The sequence below is a fragment of the Schistocerca serialis genome, chromosome 3 (genome assembly GCF_023864345.2).
Source record: "Schistocerca serialis cubense isolate TAMUIC-IGC-003099 chromosome 3, iqSchSeri2.2, whole genome shotgun sequence".
Classification (NCBI taxonomy): domain Eukaryota; kingdom Metazoa; phylum Arthropoda; class Insecta; order Orthoptera; family Acrididae; genus Schistocerca; species Schistocerca serialis.
Window position 1 is genome coordinate 193,269,667 of NC_064640.1, and position 22,949 is coordinate 193,292,615.

Sequence of the window (22,949 nt, forward strand, 5' to 3'; positions counted from 1 at the left end):
TGGAGAGGACTCGTCATTAACTTCTTCACATTCAGTAATTTACACAAGTCCTTTAGTAGATCTGATATGAGGCTCGTTCCCTGGTCTGTTACTTTTGTTTCAGTATCCAATTATTCACAAGTGCTTGTGCCACTGTTGCTGTCTGCTGGTTTGACATTGCGACCATTTCTATGTACCTCGAAAATGATCTACGATTGTGAGTACGTACCTACTCGCTACAGGTATTTTACTGAACGGACCTGAAACATCAGTACCCAGAAATTCAGATGGTGCTGATACCTCAGGTAACATGAGCGATGGTACTCTTGTTCAACACAAATCCCCGCTCTGTGCAAACTATATGCAGTTCCGCACGTATTTGTTTACGTCCGTCTGTCTATTCCTCCACTAATACCTTTCTGCTGCTCTTCTGTTGGTAGATCTGCTACCTCCATGACCTACTAATATGTGAACATGAGCTTCCTGTAATACTCACTTCCTTACCTTCGCTGGACCACTACCCGCGGTCTCAACTTGGTTTCTCTACATAGCAACCCATCCCGCATACAAAACTGTGACTGCTTAAAATAATGCTTACATTCGTCATCCGCTCTCTGTTCAGTTTGCCATTCCTTATATTCATTACTCCCGACTGCTACTTTTCTGTTTAAGTCATCAACATTTCCGTGCTTCTTCCCACGTTTATGCGTGACTTCGAAATCATTCACTTAGTCTCACTACCCATCGCGTCAACCTACTACAAGGATCCTTTACCCCCAACAACCATTTTAATGGCGCATGATCTGTTATTATTCTACACTTTTTACCACGTATAAAATATTTTAAATATGTGATTCCATAAATAAGGCTTAAAATCTCTTTCTCCGTTTTAGAATAATTTGTTTTTGCAGAATTTAGTTGTCAAAACGGTTTAAATGGCTCTGAGCACTATGGGACTTAACATCTGTGGTCATCAGTCCCCTAGAACTTAGAACTACTTAAACCTAACTAACCTAAGGACATCACACACATCCATGCCCAAGGCAGGATTCGAACCTGCGACCGTAGCAGTCGCGCGGTTCCGGACTGAGTGCCTAGAACTGCGAGACCACCGCGGCCGGCGTTTAGTTGTCTTGATACGTAAGCTACAGGATGTTTTACACCTTCTACCTCTTACAACACACAGCCATGGGGGTGGTTTGATGCATCACATGATAAAACAAATTCTCTGTTAAAATTCGGAAATACCAATATCGGACTTAGCACTCTTCTGGCCACACAAATTTAGTACCCTTTTTTAACAACTGTGTCGACGGTCTGTCAATATTACAAATCCTTTTACGAACTAGCGGTAACAGTTCGTGACTCCTAAGAATGATTGCAACTCCTTTACAGATTCTGTCTTAACCCCCTCTATAATTACGATATGACCTAGGTGTGCCATCTCTTCCATCGTAAAATTACACATTTCTGTTCTCAGTGTTAACTTCGCTGCTTTTTAACTTCAGGAATGCTTCTCGTTATTGCTGGATATGCTTTTCCATATCACTCCTATCGAGATACGTTAAGCATTGCCGTTGTTTTAAGTCTACGAGTACTCCGTCAAACGATCTCTAAAACGTTCGAGGTACATTTTTTAATCCGAATGGCAAGCTTGTGAGCTGGTAGTGCCCCACGGTGCCTAAAACGCTCTTCCATGTCCATCCTGCGGTGCAACATCCATCTGGTGATAACCACTCTTGAAATCCATTATTGAAAAATATTTGCGTTGCCGTAAATGATTCATGGTTTATGTGACTTTTGGCAAACGCTACGAGTCCGTTATGGTTTTCACATTTAGATGTCTAATCACAAAAAAAGCTATATTTTCGTGCTCCATCCGTTGACTTTTGGCTCGACGAATATTTTGCAATATTACTTTCTTCAATTATTCCACCTTTTAGCTGTTGATCGCTAAATTTCTCCAGAATTGTTTGCAAGTACTTAGCTATTCTGTTCGGTTTTAGGTAGACTAGTGATTCATTTCTCGTCGGTATGCAGTGCTGTATAGTACGCGTAGATGGTAATGGCCCTTTTGGAAAAAATAAATCCTTAAATTTCAGAACTAATTTTTCCATCCGTTTCCTATTGCTTCCCTCGAGGTGCCTCATTTGTCCTTGTACTGTAGTTTCAATTGCGTCAGACGACTGTCCGTGGCTAACACACTTCGTGTCCCATTCTTCTTCCTCGAGGATATCCATATTAGCGAATAACAACTTCTTTGTTAATCCTGTGTCCTCTGCGCCTAAATTATCTCTAGTAACACGTATCTTCTTTTTACCCTTTATTTCTTGCGTGGGTACTACGCAATCCGCCTGATCTAATACGTCAGTATCTTCTAACAGTTTCACCACACACAAAATTCCTGCTGGCAAGCTAGACTCAACACTGACCCAAAGTAATTTCCCAGCACCCTTAGGCATACAATCGTGTGAATCAAGTCTTAATGTGATCGTTCGCGGTTTAATATGTTCGTCTTTCGCGACAGACTTCCCTCGCGACATCGCTACACAGCCAATGGCGTCACCTTACTGAAACATTTTCCCTTCATGTTCCACCCTGTGTTGCCGAAGACTGATTATGGCACACTGCTGATATAAGAAATCTGATCCTAGAATCACGTTGTAGCCCACTTTGCACATTGTTTAAAATTGAACCACATCCAGGCAAAAGTCCATGTCCACCGATCCTGTTGGTGTGACATCTTATCCCCCACTCCATGCAGTCTGTACTATGGTGAGTGCAATTGCTTGCGTTTCACCAGATCACTACTGGCGACTGTGGAAATGAGCGTTTGGCGTCATTGGCCGGGAGGCCCCTTGCGGGGCGGGTCCGGCCGCCTTGGTGCAGGTCTAATTACACATTCGACGCCACATTTGGCGACCTGCGTGCCGGATGGGGATGAAATGATGATGAAGACAACACAACACCCAGTCCCTGAGCGGAGAAAATCCCCGACCCAGCCGTGAATCGAACCCGGGCGCGTAGGACGACTGACCACTCAGCTATCGGAGCGGACACTGGCGACTGTGTCCAGCAATATTCTGTAACGCTCTTTTCGTGCTATTCTTACCTCACAATCCACCTCTGCATACGATTTCGTAGCATCTAATGTTACTGGAAATGCCCGTAGGTGGACCTGGGTTCCAGTTGGCATTTAACACCTTATTCTTCTCCGGTCCTCTGCTTCTAAAACTATTACTTCTTCTTACTTTACTCACATCACTCTGAGGCTGTCGACACTGCCTATTCACATGCCCCCTTCGTCCACACCTGAAATATTTTGTACTAGCTGCAAACATTGTCCGTTACCCTGCATTCTAGTCGACAAATCGATCTCCTCAAACTCTACAGCTAACCGCACTGCACTGCGCAAATCCGTCGGACCCCTGTCCGTACACAGTCTTGGCATTTTCGCATGCAACCCTTCTAAAAATCATCAGCCGCCATCTGCTCAGTTTCTTGCAAAATGATTTCATTGACTGCAGAATCCTGCCCTAATTCATAGGTACAGTATTTGTCTTAGTTATTACCCCCAATTGTTCAGTATAGTGTCCGGCACTATTTCGTTTCGCATATCTCTGAATTAACCCTTTCTTAAATTCTTCGAATGTTGCGGCTCCCTTAAGGGCTTCTGTATACGCTTCAGAAGTTTTAGCTTCCCCTGTTAGTCTCAGTTTTGCAGCACTCAATAATTCCTTGTCAGACCAACCTTCCATGTCAGCCAGATTTGGACTCCCCTAAAGGCCAGCACAACCTCCGCTGCCTTACCAGAAAATGGAGAAATTAAAGTTGGGACTGACAAATCTTCACCCCACTATGACGATCGCAGTTCCACCAACCCACACATTTGTCTGTTATCCTCAGTAAATTGTGCTACCTTTTCTAACAACATGCGTGCTGCTTCCATCTCTGACACGCATTGCATTTCTGGATCTACCGAAGCTTTGTCCATGACGACACCCATTTTGAGAACTAACACAAGACAAGAAAATAAAATACGAGGGTTGCCCACAAAGTAATGAACTCATTTTTTTTCTCAGCCGAAAACAATGCTACGAATGCGAAACGTTACGCATGTATTATTTGAAGTTTCCTGAGTGAGCGCACCAAGTTTCCCTCACTTCCGACAGATAGTGTAGCTGTAGGACAGCTTCAAAATGGTGTCTGTAGGTGATATGCGTTACAAGCAACGTGCCGTCATTGAATTTCTCAGTGCAGAGGTGGATGCGACCAGTTGCCTCTCATGCGAAACGCTTGCGCAAAATATACGGAGCATCTGCTGACGACAGAAGGAAATTGTCTGTCAAGGAATTACATCTTCACTGATTATGTGATCGTAAGATATAAAAGAAATTCACTTGTACCTATCGGATACAAGTCATTAGGCATGGAGGGTGAGGTCATCAACAGGCGGTTCAGCGGAGCTTCACGATTTGCAGCAGTCGGGAAGAAAATCCATGGCTGTCACACCTGACATGTTACAGCGAGCTGATGTTGTCATTCGGGAGAACAGACGCATTACAACTCGGCAGTTGGCGTTGCATCTGTCAATCAGCAAAGGAAGCTCACACAATGAAGAACTGCCTCCGCCACCAGGACATGGACTGGTACCGACAGGGCACACATGCCCTTGTTTTGCGCTGGTTCAAATGGCTCTGAGCACTATGGGACTTAACTTCTGAGGTCATCAGTCCCCTAGAACTTAGAACTACTTAAACCTAACTAACCTAAGGACATCACACGCATCCATGCCCGAGGCAGGATTCGAACCTGCGACCGTAGCGGTCTTTTGCGCTGGAGGGAGGCTATAGAACGGAATGGAGATTACGTGGAAAAATTGGGTGTGTGATGAAATAACATTCTTTCGTGTGTGTGTAAATCTCATTATGTTGAATAAAGGATTGTTGAAGAAAAATGCGGTGCATTACTTTCTGGCCAACCCTCGTACATTTACTTAATTCTTATGTCTAATCATGAGCCATCTCGACCCCTGGCATTTCCCAGCTATATGCCCCCAATGATTACATGTATAACGTTTTGCTGGAACTGATTCTGTTCATGGCGCAGAGCGGCCCTGATGACACCAGTGTTAGATGACCCATGCATGGATTGTCCTCCATGGAGAGTGAAATAAGATATCAGGATGACAGTAGGTTTGTTTTATTAACTTCTTTATACCGGCCTTCAGCCAGAGTACATCAGGAACACGTTGGTGGAGGCGTCCAGTTGCCTCTCATGCGAAACGATGGATGCCTGGCATTGCTGTCAGGCAAAGAGCGGGGCCAAGCGTGGCGCCACTCGAATGCCGCTGTCAGCGACGTCTCTGGCAGCGACCGCGGTGGCAGCGCGGCAACACAACTGACAATACCGCGGCGATGGCAGTGACCTCCCTCCAGCAAGAAGGATGCTTTCTGCTCAGGAGGCGGCTCGCTTCTAACTCAGGCAGGCTGTCCTGTCACATGGTCGAACAGCGGACCACGTACTGCATTCCAGGATGTCATTACAGGTGTCACAGGCTTCTTGTATAGGCTGTGATACTGAGACAAGTATATTTTAGTACACGAATGGCTGAGAACTTACACGCTCAAGACAGGATAGAGCTTACGGCACGTACTCTAAATACTTTCGTGGTGGCAAGTCAAGAATGGTTCCAGCCTTCCGTTAGTGTATTGCAACAACATCTGTTGCTATACCGCACCCAGATGGCTCTGCTTCGCAATACCTGTCGGCCGTGTTTTGCTTAGCAATGCATAACACTCTTGCCTGTTGCAGCTAACTTCCGCTCTGGCATATTTTTTGACCAAATATGGTCGATACGCTGCACAGTGTATGTGAAAGCCCAGAGCAAGGGGATAGGCAACCCACAGTTCCGGTGATCAGATAACGCTGTAACTGATAATTAGTGGGTCATCAGTACTGATTATGGCCCAGATAATGATCTTATCTCAAGGTCACTAATAAGGACTTCGTATCAGGTTCCACACTTTGGATAGTTATAAACGTGATATAAAACTGGCGGGAAATCACTGGACACACACATACAACAGTGGAAAGCAGTTCATCCAACTAATCCACACACACACACACACACACACACACTCACACACACACACACATCCACAATTTACAAATAAATAAATACACAGCCTAACACTCAATCACTCAATGAATAGTTTACCCGTAGAGGTTGTTTACTTCGAAGTAAATGATTTAACTTAAATCATCTGATGGCTTGTACTTCACCTCGCTCATATGGATGTTATTTGCGTTGGCGTACCTGTGCATGCAGTGGTTATGTCCCCTACAAATCCCGTGTTCAAAGAAGAGCAGCTTGTCACCAGCGGGAAGCATTTCGATGCAGACATGTGTTCTTCTTAACATTGCATCCCACGAAAGCCGTGGCATGTTGTAATGGAAGCCAGGATCCAGAAAATGCGTCTAGGCTTAAACTCCGGAGTTTCTCGGAGATGTATGCGAGCAGGTGTACATCGGTGCTCGTGTGTAATCAAGCATATTCCCCTAAATCAGAGATGGTCATACATCACATCCATTATGGTAGTGCCTGTTAGTTTACTGGAGAATGAGGTTACATAGGGCAACATGGTTTTGTTGAGTCTCTCCACCAGATCCGGGTATTCACATGAAAAGGTCCCTTTCTTCGTCACAGGCTGAAACTTTGTTTCATCGGTATATGTGGCTCTGATGATATGCATATCCACCTGAAACATTATCTCAGCAAGTTTCTGAAGAGACAAATGCATCAAGCGTCGCGAATCGAGGAAGCGAAGTGACATTTTTGGCATGATTTGCTTCGAAAATGAAATACACCTTTCAGTGGTGCCAAAAATGACTCTGACCTTGTCATCTTGAAAGCCGAAGTCACCCAAGTGCTCAACAAGTAAGTGAACATCATACCCCCTCAACCTGTAAAAGTAGACTGGTATTTGTCTTGACAGTTGTCCTTCGTGTTGCATGCATTGTGAGCTGCACCGCTGAACTTCCCCATTAGACGACAGTGGTCTCTATGTAGAGTTTCCTCTTTTCTATCCAACAGCAGCCCACAATATGACAATCAACTGCCTCTCATACAGGGCATCATTCTCCTGCGAGTCAATCATGAGAATATTCTTGCAAGAAAGCCCATTAACTTTCTAAATTTTTCGAACTTAGAGAACAGTCATCCAGCAGGCCTATTTCCAAAGTATTGTTCGAACTTGTTGCGATTGGAGTCATACCAGCATACAACTTTATAGGCTGTCACATAGAGTACATGCCGTTATGTGAAGGCAGTATGGGAGGCAGTGTGCCACAGTAGCTAGGAGGTACTCGAAGTCTGCATGTACGACAAAGGAAAAGCGCTCCTGATTGTTGGTGTTCTTAAGCTCTAAAAACTTTTTCTCCATGGTAGGGCCGGCCGAAGTGGCCGTGCGGTTAAAGGCGCTGCAGTCTGGACCCGCAAGACCGCTACGGTCGCAGGTTCGAATCTTGCCTCAGACATGAATGTTTGTGCTGTCCTTAGGTTAATTAGGTTTAACTAGTTCTAAGTTCTAGGGTACTAATGACCTCAGCAGTTGAGTCCCATAGTGCTCAGAGCCATTTTGAATCCATGGTAGGGATTCCCACGGCTATCGGTTCCTGTGCTCGGGCAGTCAATGACGTGTCTTTCAAATCTATGCCAAAAGACTTTTATCACAAATTTCTGACAATTTGACGGGGCATGTTTTTGATCCACGCTTGCCCCTGGAGAACAGCAACTAATCTACATGTTTGTGCCACTGACTAATTTTTAAATAGTAGCAAGGGCTTTCAACTTTGTGCTTTACTTTTCTCTTCTTCTTCTTCTTCTTCTTCTTCTGGCCAGCTGTCATCAACATCCAGGCTGTATACGTGGGCAGAATAATCAGGGTTCAGCCTCTCGAATTTGATCGTGGCAGACCCAGCTGCGATAGTTTTTGTGAGCACGGCGAGTACGTCTTTGACAAACCAGACTCGAGCAACAAAAGCATCATTGTTGCGTCAGCTGGCGGAGAAGTTGCAGGTGCAAGCCCATGTCTGCATATGGCCTCCAGCTCATCTGCAAGTACAGAACTATTGTATCAACAACTCTGAAAGGAAACTGACCGGTACGCAATCTATTTCTAAGTTACTCATATTGACAGTAGTTCTTGATTCGAATTCTAGGGTATTTAATTCGTCTTCTTTTGTGAAGGAATTTCGGAAAACCGTGTTTAGTAGCTCTGCTTTACTGGCACTTTCGTCAATAACATCACCAATGTTAGCGCGCAGTGAAAGTATTGGTTCAAATGGCTCTGAGCGCTATGGGACTTAACTTCTGAGGTCATCAGTCCCCTAGAACTTAGAACTACTTAAACCTAACTAACCTGAGGACATCACACACACCCATGCCCGAGGCAGGATTCGAACCTGCGATCGTAGTGGTCGCGCGGTTCCAGACTGTAGCGCCTAGAACCGCTCGGCCACTCCGGCCGGCAATGGAAGTATTCACCGCGTCTTGCCACTAGTGTACATTACATACCATCAGAATCTTTTTGGATTTTATGCTAGATTTCGAGACAGAATTTCGTTGTGAAACTATTAAAAGCACACTGAAGTGCGCGATAACTTTCGAGCCGCTGTAAAACTTCACCAATCTTGAGATTTTGTGTTCTTTTAAATTTGGCGTGTTTTTTTCGTTGCTTCTGCAACAGTTCTCTGGCCTTTTTTTGTGTATCGTGGGGGATTCAATACCATCTCTTATTAATGTATTTGGTACATATATCTCTCAACTGCCGTTGATACTATTTCTTCGAATTTAAACCACATCTGGTCTAAATTTACACAGTCAGATTGGAATGAGTGAAAGCTGTCTCTTAGGAAGATGTCAAGTGAATTTTTATCTGCTTTTTCAAATAGATGTATTTTGCTTTCATTTTAGATGGGTTTGGATGTTACAGTATTCTTTCGAGCTACAACAACCTTGTGGTCACTAATCCCTGTATCTGCCATGATGCCCTTTATTTGGTTAGGATTATTTTTTGCTAAGATGTCAAGTATATTTTCGCAACCTCTTATGCTTCAAGTGGGCTTCTGAGGTATTTGTTCAAAATAATTTTCAGAGAAGACATTCAGCACGATTTCGAACGATGTTTTATGCCTACCACCGACTTTAAACAGGTATTTTCGCGAACATATCGAGGGTACATTGAAGTCACCTCCAACTATAATTGTATGAATGGAGTATCTATTTGAAATGACACTAAAGTTTTGTTCGAACTGTTCAACTACTATATCATCTGTTCGGAGGTGGGTCGGTAAATGGAACCAATTATTAATTTATTCCGGTAGTCAAGTATAACCTCTACCCATACTAACTCACAGGAACTATCTACTTCAACTTCACTACAAGATAAACTACTTCTGACAGTAATTAACACTCCACCACCAACTGTATTCAGTCTATCCTTTCTGAACACGTTTAGGTGCTTTGCAAATATTTCGGCTGAATTTATTTCTGGCGTTAGCCAGCTTTCCGTACCTATAATGATTGGAAATCCAGTGCTTTCGCTTAGCGCTTAGAGCTCTGATTCTTCTCCAACACTGCTACGATAACTACAGTGTGGGTTGTTCCTATGTCTATCCCCTTTCTGTGTTAGTTCTGCACTCTTTGAAACTGAAGCCCTTTCTGCACTTTCCCGAGAGAGTAAATGTATATTAAATACTTGGCATGTCACGAAAGCAGTCATACGCTATAGTCAGAATTACAAGTTATGCTATATCGGAACCAACTTTTAATACGAGTAAACTTAATTTAAAAAACAAAAGAGCTTTTCATCTGAAGCAATTGATCAATTATCGATTGTGTCCTTTGCTATCGAGCAGTCTTTGAATGCAGAAACTGGTGAATTCATAAGAATAATATCATGATATACGTTTATTAATGAGAAACCTTCGAGAAAATCACATAAATATAGTCTATATTAAATAAAAACTTATATATAACTTTTCAAATACTTATAAACAGCAACTTAATAACTTCACTTGATCTACAGAAATATTTAAGAATCCTAAGGTTAGATTAAGTCATTCGGAAATTAAAGGAGAGTGCAGGATACGGGTAATAGACGAATATGTATTGAAATTCGTGTATAATTTATTACCATGTGTTGTTCTTGTCTCTGGTAGTTACTGTGTACACTATTGGTAGCCAGTCATTTATCTCTGTCGAGGAGAACAGTCACCTGTTCACGGCACCATGTTGTAAGTGCTTTTCAGTCCTTGGTTGCCTTAGTTTCTTCTGGAACTATGCGACTGAAAGTGTATTAACACTCAATACGTCGTAACATCGATAATTCATTCACAACAATTTTATAATTCGGTCAATGTCACGCCGGAGCACTCGTAGGCGAACGAATGAAGTATGACATTCACCTCGTTTCCGTTGGAGATGAGAAAGACTTTTTGCCACAAAGTTAAACAAAAATAAAGTTTCCAAATTACGAAAGACAGCAGAAGACACAATACGGGATAAACGCTGGGGACGATAGGAGAGATTTTCCTCGTTTCCGAAATCTCTTTTCTCATTTCGTTCTGCGTGCCCAGGTACGGATGCCGAGACAACTGGGGCAGATCACAATTAGTGTAGTGTCACCACACTACGGACCTACTTGCCCGTTTTCCACGAAACCACATTAATCGTGCGGCGATAATGATAATGACCGCGATGATTGAAGACGAGCTCCCCAGGCACTCGTTAATCATTATCGTCCTCCTCTCTTCCGATTTTCTGCCCCAAAAGTGACACGGGACAAATGTGCAGCCGCCTGCCGGCTCAGCGAAAAGTTTTTTCCTGCGGCCGGCCCCCATCCTGTCACAAGTCATTTGGACTCTCCGGCGCCATGTTAATTTCACAGCCGAGCAGGAGGAAGGCAGGACGAGAGGGGAGACGGAAATTCGGGACGATTTGCCAAAGTCTGCCCGCGGCCGAACTCAGCTCCAGCACGCACTACTTTCTTCCGCTACCTAATGCGTAAAACATTACGCCCCTTCCCTTTCTAGCCACACAGTCCTCCTGCACTTTTCTTCTCATAGTCGCTTGTCCACACAGCTCAGTCATTGCCACAAAGAGAGTGCACAATATGTCACCGTGTGAATTAGTGTCTCTCATCCGAGAGAAATCTTTCCTAAAAGATAAACAGAATCAGAGGATATCTTTACGGTGAATCAGCTTTTAAAGATATGAAATATTTCATTTTAAACTTCACTTCTCTGAAACGCTCAAATCACCGTTTTCGTCGCAGGATGAAATTGAAAATGGTTTATAATTAAATTTTGGTCTTTAGTTTTTCGAGTTTTATGTGAATCCTCATTTCCTTTCCTACACTTCTGTGTTACTGCTTCTCTTCTCGTATTCCTCAGTGAAGACAGGCGCTATCTTTTTGTTAGAGGACTATTGTCAAGTGAAAAAAAAATCTGTAATTGCTGTGGCTTCAACAAAAAATTTAGCGAAAGAGCACTTAACGCTAACATTACGAGCGTGGTGATGAAATTTGTGTACCCATAATGAAAACCCGAACGCAGTTGTGGGACGCTCAAATAAAATTCGTAGTTAATCATCATACGGCTACAATAATTATAAGAGCATTAAATTCGTGTGTACAGATAAATTTCCGCGTGCATCCAAACGAACGGAGAAAATCTCCTGCATTCTCATACTTCATCGAGATTATTTTCCAACTGATTAGATTCTTGTTGGGTCCGCAGCCGGATTACACAGCACTTACCATGATATTTGTTTGCATATTTTAACCACTGACTGCTTTATTTCTGCATTTCCTCTATTGTTCCAAAGATTTGTGTTGATACTGTATATTACTACTGTAGATGATGTTTCCGGCCGATAAAACCTTCGCAATCAGTAAACATAAATTTAGTACACACTGACTTAGTGTCAATCATCATATTACCGTCTTCGCCTAGTCATAGTAAGATTTGATGATGCAATATTAAACTAATTTTTACTATGTCATTCATCCGAAACCAGTAGTACATCAACTTCTATAACAGCACTTGTATATGTTGACGGTTTGATTCTTTTTAAAAAATCACGATGAAAAATCAGTGAAATACTAAATAAAAATGTGCGTAACTATAAATTTAATGAAGAACATTTTATAGCGCTCGAATAAGGTACATAAAAGCGCAGAATTAGCACGCCATCGAGGCATACTTCCTTCCATCGTGTACTACTGAGGCAGGTATTCAACTTTCATATTGTTTTTGGTTCCTCAATCCTCGTCCCATAACCACAAAGAACTGATGTGAAACAAGCTCTTCAAGAACCATTCAATCAAACACAAATATGTACTCGTACGCAAGTGTTTCCCAAGGGCGAGTGCTATAAGGGGCTATAAGAAACATGTGTCCCGAACGTAAGCTGTGTATGCGCCAAATTTCTCTTGCAGTGAAGAAGATGCAAGTCGAGTCTTCTTTGAGTGTCAAAAAATTGTCACAAGCAATCAGTATCTGCATAAAGCGGTTTGTTGCTTGGAGTGTGAACTACAAACTTGCATGAGTACACAGCTAGTTTCCAGAGACGTGGATGTATAGAGAACAGTATATAATAATTCAAGTGCCATTGTACTATATATAGAACAATTTATGTATAAATATATTACTAGGTAATGAAATTACATTACATGGTTGAAACCGCAGAAAACAATGTACAATGATGAGTAATGTACATTTCATCATCAACATGTGTGCTTGTTCGTGTGTGTGTGTGTGTGTGTGTGTGTGTGTGTGTGTGTGTGTGTGTGTGTGTAGCTTTTATAATTATTATTTCCAACACAGAATAAATACAAAACTAGAATATTGAAACTTACCATATTGGCTGAAATGTGAACTGATATACCACGTAATGAATTTGTTGCGCAACTTTGTAAGCTATGTATTAGTGTGATGGTGACATTTGACCTCTGAAAAACGTGATACGATTGATAACTACTGAACTGTAACTAACTACTGTCTCTAAAATTGTAACTGATTATTGCTGATACTTGTGAACCATATCAGAAGAAACTCAGATAAATACTATTTTAGTGTGCATTGCTCATTATTCATCAACGTCTGCTGCACACATGCCGGGATGGTTCCTTTGAAAGGGCACGACCAGTCTCCTTTCGGATCCTTGTAACATTCCGAGCCTGTGTTCCGTCTCCAATGGCCCAGATGTCGGCGGGATGTTAAACCCAAATCTTCCTTCCTTCCTTCCTTCCTTTCGTTCGCACGTGCCTCTCGTAACAACACTGTATCTGTCTTTGTATTTGTTGTAATCTTCTATCCTGTGCAAGAAAACTGGAGGTAATGTTCACTATATAAGTTTTTTATTCTGCTTATGTTTGCCGTCACTCTTTATGCGGTAAGTCACATCCATTTACCATTAGAGCAAACTGTGCCCCAGTGCTAGCTAAAGTAACGCTCATTGTCACTACCGTCTATTTGACTTTCTATCAAATCGCCTTTTAGCAACTTTAACAGAAGCATAATACCACACAAACTTCTTTGACCGAATAAAAATATGTTTCTAGTCACACTTAGCAGTTTTGCACTGTTTCGATTCCTTGACGACAACAAGAGAGAGCAGTTCAACGGAAATAAAAATGTGTGTCTCTGTTGATTGTTTTTGGAACCTTTGTTGCAAACGGACTCAAAGTGCAGAAGATTTTTTCAAGTGAAGAACATATTTCTATGTTATAATAGTTGTAATGGCGATTACATACCGCGAAATAGTGCTTTACAAGTTATTGGCAGCACTTCCATAGTTTCCACGGAATGCACGCATTGATCGATTATTTCTCCAGTCATCTCATACTCTCTTCGCCCCCAGGCCTTCAGAAATCCACGGAAGGAAAACCCATATAACTATCGATCCGGCTTCGAATTTCATAAATTCTGTATCAAGCCGTTGTAAGAGTTCAAAAAGTATAAAACAAGACAAACTACGCCGGCCGGAGTGGCCGAGCGGTTCTAGGCGCTTCAGTCTGGAACCGCGCGGCTGCTACGGTCGCAGGTTCGAATCCTGCCTTGGGCATGGATGTGTGTGACGTCCTTAGGTTAGTTAGGTTTAAGTAGTTCTAAATTCTAGGGGACTGATGACCTCAGATGTTAAGTCCCATAGTGCTCAGAGCCATTTGAACCATTTGAACCAAGACAAACTACAACGTGACTGCGCTGTAGCCTGGTGACTGTACTGAAACTCCATTTATTACGTTACCGGGCAATAAAGACAATTTTCGTTCCAAGAACTTTTGCATGCACAAAGACATAGTATAGAATGTACTGAACACAGAGTTTTTTCACAATCTGTAACAGAGCTCTGAAAGCTCAATCTTTCCGAAATTCGAACAGTCAAGGTCACCTATCCTATTCTCGTGATCTTTCTAGTCAAACCGACAAATTAGGTGGGCACGAAAAATGAAATTTGTAACACACAGAATAAAAAAGTGTGGTACTAGAATTACGTTTGGTATTAATTCTACAACAACATGTAGAGACCGTTCGAAAAAAACTTGAAATTTCGACAACTGCTTCACAATACATAATTACATTAATTAAAGTCCTTTGTCGTTACCAATATTTCTGTTTTCTCAAAAAATAGTGCAGAACGTGAATACAATACTAGTACGAAAATCAACTTCTGGAAGTACTTGACGGGCGATTGAAGGCGGAGTTCAATTATACATTCATTTGAATCAACAGAATTACGGTCATTTCCCTCCTAATGGATGTGACCGAGTACCTAGTTAAAGTAGCCCCGTGTGAGAATACGTTTACAGAAGAAGGAGAAGGATGTTGTGTGGCAGCCGTCGAGTACGTTCCCACAGCGGCGATACACATTACGGCTTTGCTGGTCACACGTGGCACTTCCGCCGCGCCGCCGTCAGAGCAGGCTGCCAACAGTATTTGAACGCACACATGTGCTCGTCCCGCCCGCTCCACCGATGCGTGTTTTTCCACTCTGTGGAGACGCCATCAGCAGATTAAAAGTTTGTTCGCCTCCGACTTGAGCTTCCAACCCGCTCGTAAGTAAAGGATGATTAGACTCTTATGTCCCGTCTACTTCGCGTTCGCTGGACACGGGTGAGGGAAGGATGACGAAGAAAATCAGTAGTGCCCTTTCAAAGGAACCTTCTGGCATTTATCTTGATAGATTTACGGAAATTATCGGACACCTACTCAGGTAGTCTAGAGGGAATGATATATACCGCCATCCTTCCAAGTATGTGTCCAGTGTCTTAATGCTCCACCACCTATTCAGTCACTGTTGAGTAAGGGCAAGACAGCTGCTATATAAAAATATCTTGCTAACTTGTTGGAGAAAGACCCCTAGTTATAAAGACTTTTTGTTATACCTTTAGCGGTGGTAAGTATCTGAACTAATTGCTCGAGCCGTCAAGGGACAGGGAGTGAGAGACTCCTTGTTCTGAGCAATAGGTATGGCCTGTACGGGGTGTAGCATAATTAATAGCGACAACTGACACAGGTAACAGGTAAAAATAATCCATAACAGAAGCGGACACTTTGCGGTAAACATGGGTCCGCAAACGAGCTGCGTGCAACGTAACTGCCAATGTGAAGTCACGAGCCGCTACTAGCTTCAGTCTAAACTTTTGCCCTCGTTAGTACAAAAGTATTTGAAATGCAAGCTTCTATATTTACAGTAAATAAGCAATATCCAGGATATTACTTACTGTAGGTTTTTTTCTCAACATATAATGTGGTTTACCAAAGCAAGTACTTTCAGGACATCATTGGAAAGTTTAAAAATTACTTGGCAAATCAAATCATCGTAGAAAGTACTCTTTAAAATAATGACATCGGGTGTTCCTAATAAAATCAAAATATTATTCACGGACTTTTTTTTAGTAAGTCACTTGGCCGCCTAACGACAGAGTCACACGTAATGCGTATGCAAATGTTAAAAATACGGCGCAGGAATGTCAGCATTGTGATACTTTAATAAGGTGGGAATTTTAAATGGTAGTAATGCCGTTGGAACACGAAATTAGTGATCAAGAAACTAACTAGGGAATCGGACGGAAGCACTACTGATGTGCCACCACAATCTACTTATACAGCTCACGAAACCACAAACACTTTACGTGGTGTCTGTTCTTTTGGATATGTCCGAAAGAACAGACACCACTATACATATTTAAGGCGAGGACAAACAGCGATCTTCTCAGTGCAGATGTAATCCTCTGTTTGGGAACTGGTGAAAATGCCGCGAGTAATAAGGGGCACTAGATTAGTACTGCCTGGATAAGTTCAGAATTTGGGTCTGACGGGAGGCATGCTACAGTAGTCCGTGCATTTGCGATGACCGCTTTGTCCGGATGTCACAGTGGTCAGCACATCTGCTTAGTAAGCTGGAGACCCGGGTTCGAATCTCGGTCCGGCACAAATTTTCAACTTTCCCCACTGATTACATCAATATGCCCACTCGCAACCAATGTCTGTAACTCCTTTGTGTTTTAAAGACTTTAGCTTTACTACAGAATTCATGACTGCAGTTTGTAATCAATAAGAAACATTATTCACAACGGGTTTGTTCAGACGGGTTAAAAGCACTGGAAATGTTTGCTTTTATTTCCCCAGTGTGTCTATCCCTATCATATGTATGATTCTCGAACCGGATACAGTGAACACATCAATTTTGTACACCCATAACAGACATGTCTCATTGCGCTCCATCATTTGAACAAAGGTCAGAGAATGCACCTGCTAGAAGAATTAGAGACGGTTCAAATGGTTCAAATGGCTCTGAGCACTATGGGACTTAACATCTGTGGTCATCAGTCCCCTAGAACTTAGAACTACTTAAGCCTAACTAACCTAAGGACATCACACACATCCATGCCCGAGGCAGGATTCGAACCTGCGACCGTAGCAGTCGCACGGTTCCGGACTGCGCGCCTAGAACCGATAGACCACCGCGGCCGGCAATTAGAGATGTTTTGACAAAATAAAATATCGTGAAATAACTGATGCCCTCTTCACCAAAGCCACGTTTTCATCTGCAGAGAAGTATATAATCTTTGAGATATCCGTGTTCTTTTGTAAATAATTTATGTTGTGTGACCCTGATGTTCCAGATCGCGAAATACCTATTACACAGTAGCTAAATACTGCCACCGTATAGTTACATAGTTTTAAAAAGTGAACTTAGATTTTTTTCATACAGTGGTTTATATACAATGGTGGAAGGACGCCCTGTGACTGTATGAATGTAAGTTAATTCTTAAAAAGAAAGAAATTTATGTTAGCACTCATATTGTGAATGTTGTTCTGACATTTTTATATGTAATCCTCTGTTTGACTGATAGTCCCGAGTGATGTGCTGCATTTTAAGTTTTGTTTCGTCTATTTTTGACTGTAAACCGATGAACAAAATTAATTCACTTTTTAAAACTACGTAACTATACTGTAGTACTATTTAGCTATTGTATAGTAGGTATTTCGCGTTTTTGCACATTCGCGTTACACAACATGAATATCTCAAAGATTATACTCTTTTCTGCAGAGGAAAACGTGCATAAAGTGAAAGATGGGATCAGCAGTGAGACGAAGTCAAAGACCGGCCGGAGTGGCCGAGCGGTTCTAGGCGCTACAGTCTGGAACCGCGCGACCGCTACCATCGCAGGTTCGAATCCTGCCTCGGGCATGGATGTGTGTGTTGTCCTTAGGTTAGTTAGGTTTAAGTAGTTCTAAGTTCTAGGGGACTGATGACCTCAGCAGTTAAGTCCCATGGTGCTCGGAGCCATTTGAACCATCTGAACGAAGTCAAAGTGGCTACAGAGACTTGCCCATTGGACTAGACTACGCAAACAAACGTAAGGGCAACACAAAGGATCATGAATATGGACAAGAACAAGCAGCGAAAACCTAGTGTCTTAAATAGCTGAAGTGTCCACTAAAGATAAGGAAGTGATATCCCGGTTAACAAAGGACATACACAAAAATCATCTGAAAATTTTAATATGAGTCGGCGTAAGGCAATTAAGAGACATCGCCTTTCAATATTAGCACGCTTCCCACATATTTTTGCGTAACTGTTTAATAGTAACAAGTGTTACATCACTGTATTTGTTCTTTCAAGAGCTTTAGAATACCGTTAAAAAGTATATTGTTACATTTAAAAAAACCATACTTCCTTCACCATCTCGGTCGATACAGGAGTTAAGGACATTGACCATGTAACAAAATTAAGTCCCCCTCTCATTTTCTGGAAACGTTGTTTCGATTTCTTGAACCGTTCGCGAAATGAAAGCGGTGTTACGTCTTACGCAGCTTACCCTGTATGTACAGGGCGGTTACAACGCTCCTTACGACAGGTAACCCAGATTACATCATCCGTATCCTGCAGCGGATGATGGAAAACGGTTTGCACGAAATATTTTCAAGGTCAGTTTGAGTCTGCTCAACCTGCATGTCATCACAGAGTCGTGAAACACACGGAACGGAAAATAGGTGTTCCTAGGTGAAAAGCACAAAGTCAAAGATATAAGCAGAAAAAAAGCTCAGCAACACGGTTTCAAGAACAAAATTAGTGCTGGGAAATACATGGTTTCAGAGAGAAAATGGGAACACAGTCGTAGGTGATCTTTTCGATAGCCGAGTAAAGTGGTGCAGTCGGCTCACATTTGAGAGGACCAAGATTCGCATCCCGAAGAAAGAGGGAAGCACGTTAGTTTTCAACGTCCCGTTGATCACGACGTTAGCAGAGCCAGAGGCCACGCTGCTAGAGGAAGTCGGCTGTGACCTTTTCAAACACCCATCCCGGCATTCGCCTCAAGCATTTTAAGGAAGCTACGGGAAACGTAAATAACACTGATCGGATGGGGAATCAAACGGAGGCCACCAAAGAGAATCTAGCGTCTGAACTACTGCCCCGCGTTGTCGACGAATCCCCGAACCGCTATCATGTTTTTAACACGAATTCCGGAGTGGTTTCTTTGAAGAGAACACCATTAATTTCCTTCTTCGTCTTTGTCCATTCTGAATTTGTGCTCCGTCTATAATTGACGTTAAACTGTAACTTTTCTTCCTTGCATCCAAAAGGACGACGAAAGTAAATAAGCGACAGAATGAACTAAATCGGCGAAGTGTCAAAGATAATACAAAAATATTTGTGTATACCGAAGCTGTTACTTCGTAATCCGCATAAAAACATATAGGAAATGGACTGAAGAGTGGGAGACACGACTAAAAAAATTTATTTTTCATAATCATTAATAAAAAGCAGGAGAGAGTGTCAGAATATTTTCGTAAAGCAGCAAAAGGTTCGAGAATAGCGGCGCCCGAATTACGGCCACAATGGGAGACGTGCGTTACGAAATCCCTTTGCAGCGTCCCCTGCATGCTTCTGCGTTGCTTTTACAAATTGTACGGCGTTCGCACAAACTGCTTCTTCAAGAGAATGGGTAATGTGGCTGCATCGCCACGTGGCTTTAACTGAGGAACAACCCCTTTATACGCACTAATTCCACTGTTAATATGCTCCAAACTCTTTGACCCGAAATGTAATTCGGGGGTTAACCTAAGAAAAATAAGTTTTTATGAGAGCCAGTATATTAACTAAATAAATGATTATTGAAGCATTTCTACTTATAACCTCATCCGGCACCGCACCATTACCGGCTGAAACACCGATAAAGAGACTTCGTCCTTTGAAATGTAAAAGGGGTTATTCTCAAACGATATTATTTTAAAATGGAACTACAATGCTTCACTAAAATTATTTTCATCCTAAATGTTGTAAAATAGGTGAATGTGTTCATTACTTTCCTCCAACATTTGAGAATTCATCCCACACTAAATGGAAAGCGCTGATAGCAACGATGGACGACTTCTGGCAGACTCGACATTTGATTAATCTTTGGCCGTTGAAAGAACTATGTAGGCGAACACACAGCTTAGAATCATGAATAACACATTGGCCAGATTGACCATTGTAGACGATTCACAAACATATTGCAATGTAAACATTTCACTTCAGGATTATCGCAAGTTTTGTACACTGTCGAAGTCGGACGATACACGGGACTCGCCAGCGATCATCGCTGCTCGACTCCAGAAAGCAGTTTGGAAGACGGTCACACGTCGTTCCACGTGGCCCCAGGACATCGCTTCACCACAACCTGCAGTCACCACTTAAACAGAATTTCTGTAATTTGTCACACCTAACACACTCCTACACATTTTAGGCACAGCCTTCTCACCATAATATTTCAAACAACAGTCCCGATCCGTCCAATCGATACACCACTGCACCCAAATATTCCCTTCGCCCCGCACGTACCACTGAATACATAATACATTTTTCTTTTCCTCTACCGCCCTCCAAAATATCAACTCCTTTAAAGGATCACGTATCTTTAAAGAAATTGAAATGGTTATGAGCTCCGTATCTGAGTTGAACGCCATACCCACTAACTTCCAAAACCACTCCCATTTCACTCTCTCCCGCGTACATACTCCTGTTTAGCCCCTCTCTGGAATAAAGCACACGTGAGATCAATATATTGGTGAATCAACAGGCTTCCGTTAATATTCAATGAGAAAGAACAAGAAGAATCAAAATTCTTCTAAAGGATAATCCTTGACAATATACAGCTAATAAGAAACATGCACATTTGTAATTTCCAACTATGCGTTGCGTTGACGCAATCTATACACACACTGCCATTCGACTCAGGGTGAAGTGTGTATTTACCTAAGCACTTTCCTCATCCTTCATCCTTCATATATTATGGGGACTGCAGTTAACACTCGGCATTCTTTATACGAACCTACGTGTCGTTTATGGGGCGCAGTAGTCTTCAAACGTAGGGTACATAGAGTCCTGTGCTGGCACTCTCACTGAATTTCCCTTTCCACCTTCGTTGCCGGCCGGGGTGGCCGAGCAGTTCTAGGCGCTACAGTCTGGAACCGCGCGACCGCTACGGTCGCAGGTCCGAATCCTGCCTCGGGCATGGATGTGTGTGATGTCCTTGGTTCTAGGTTCTAGGGGACTGATGACCTCAGAAGTTAAGTCCCATAGTGCTCAGAGCCATTTGAACCTTCGTTTCCTCACTCTTCCCTTCGCCGTGCGAAGTGGCACGGTGATTAGCAAATGGACTCGCATTTTCGTACTAAGACCGAAGTTTCATAATTAGGTGATAGATACATTATGTGGACACAAATATTTAGTTGTGAATTTTAATGCTTCATAAAAGACCTTTCTTGCCGTCAACAGTACTCCTCGGTTTAACTGAATGGTCGCTTAATCCTGATCAGTGAATCAGGATTATTAATCTAATTTAATACTGCACTACTGACCAAAATGTTAAATTAAAATTTTTATCAAGGTACATATTATTATTTCTTAATCATATTATTTAATTGCCTATGACTAAACTTATGCCGCTAATTATACAAGGTGGTCAGAAACAGTCTGAAGAGCTTGTAAGGGTGTTGCAGGGGAGGTTGTGCTGAGAAGTAATTGTTAAAAACATCGGTATGTTGTGCATTTTCCGATTTAATTAGCATCCAATTTATCCAATCAGGGCGTTGCGCGCGGGAATTCAAGCGGCCCGCCAGGTACATTTAGTGATAGCGTAGATGACAGCGCACGGGACTGCTCAGCCTTTGCTTCGGGTTCGATCCTTATTACCGACCCAGGTCCAATTTTTGTATCGCTCTTTAGTTTGGTTTTAGAAAAACAAATGAAGAGCGTGTTTGGCACCACCGTCTCTGGTGGGCCGCTTGAATTTGCGCGCGCAGCGGCCTATTTAGCTAACTTCAGTGCTAATTAAACCTAGAACGGCGCAGCCTATCGAATTTTTTTCTTGACAATTATTTCTCAGCACAGACTACTCTGCCACACCCTTGCAGACTTTTCAGACTGTTACTGACCACACTATACAAAGCTACATTGCTTCGTCAAAAATTAAAGGTACAATATCAAATTAGTGTTTTTGTTCTGACAAAAAGAACGTGTTCAGGCTGGCAGTGAACTGAGACGTACAGAACTAAAACACTTATCCTAAATAGTTAATTAATGGAATTGGCAAGAAATATAACGAAAAATTGAATGGAATATTTTAAATGATAGGTATATTTCAGTGACAAAGCTGTAATTCATCTTTTCTTGAACTACGTGCAATGAGCACTGTGACAAGTTTACTGTACACACAACTCAGTAAAAGTGTGGCGAATCACCCTTATAAAACAACTGGTATCGTTCTGTTGCTAATAGTTTTACAGGCATTTTAAGTTGACTGTTGACAGCTTTAGAGAAGTAATTGTTAATTTTTGCATAAATTCTATAGTTTGCAGCAAAAGAATTCTTGAAGCGTACACTTTGGTCCTTCTATTGCGTCGTCACAGTTTCCTGTCGACTGTATTCTGATTCAGACCTACTTATTTACGAAAAACTAAAGAAGGGTTAGGCTTCAATGTCCTGTCGTCGTGCAAGTAATTAAAGACGGAGCACAGTGTCGGATTTGGAAACTACGAGAGAGGGATATGATGAAATTGGCAATGAACTGTTCAAAGGAAAAAAATCTCCTGCGTATTTGCCTTGAACGGTTTAGGGAAAGCATGGAACCTGAATCAAGTATGTACTTATATGGATATGGTGTCTGTTCTTTCGGACAGACACCATTGATGACCTTCAGCCGTCTAGAACGAAATTAGAATTAAATTAATACCTTCAGCTGCTGACGAGAGTTGATATATATATCAACGGGGACTGGTGAAAATGTGTGCCCCGACCGGGACTCGAAGTCGAGATCTCCTGCTTACATGGCAGACGCTCTATCCATCTGAGCCACCGGGGCACAGAGGATAGTGCGACTGCAGGGACTATCCCGCGCACGCCTCCCGCG

The 22,949-nt window shown here is 42.3% G+C and overlaps 1 protein-coding gene across 2 annotated transcripts in view; it reads right to left on the minus strand.

Annotated features, from left to right (window-relative positions):
* Window positions 1-22,949, minus strand: part of LOC126469901 (zinc finger protein rotund-like) — a 900,701-nt gene that overhangs the window by 586,031 nt on the left and 291,721 nt on the right. The gene's annotated exons all lie outside the window — the stretch shown is intronic.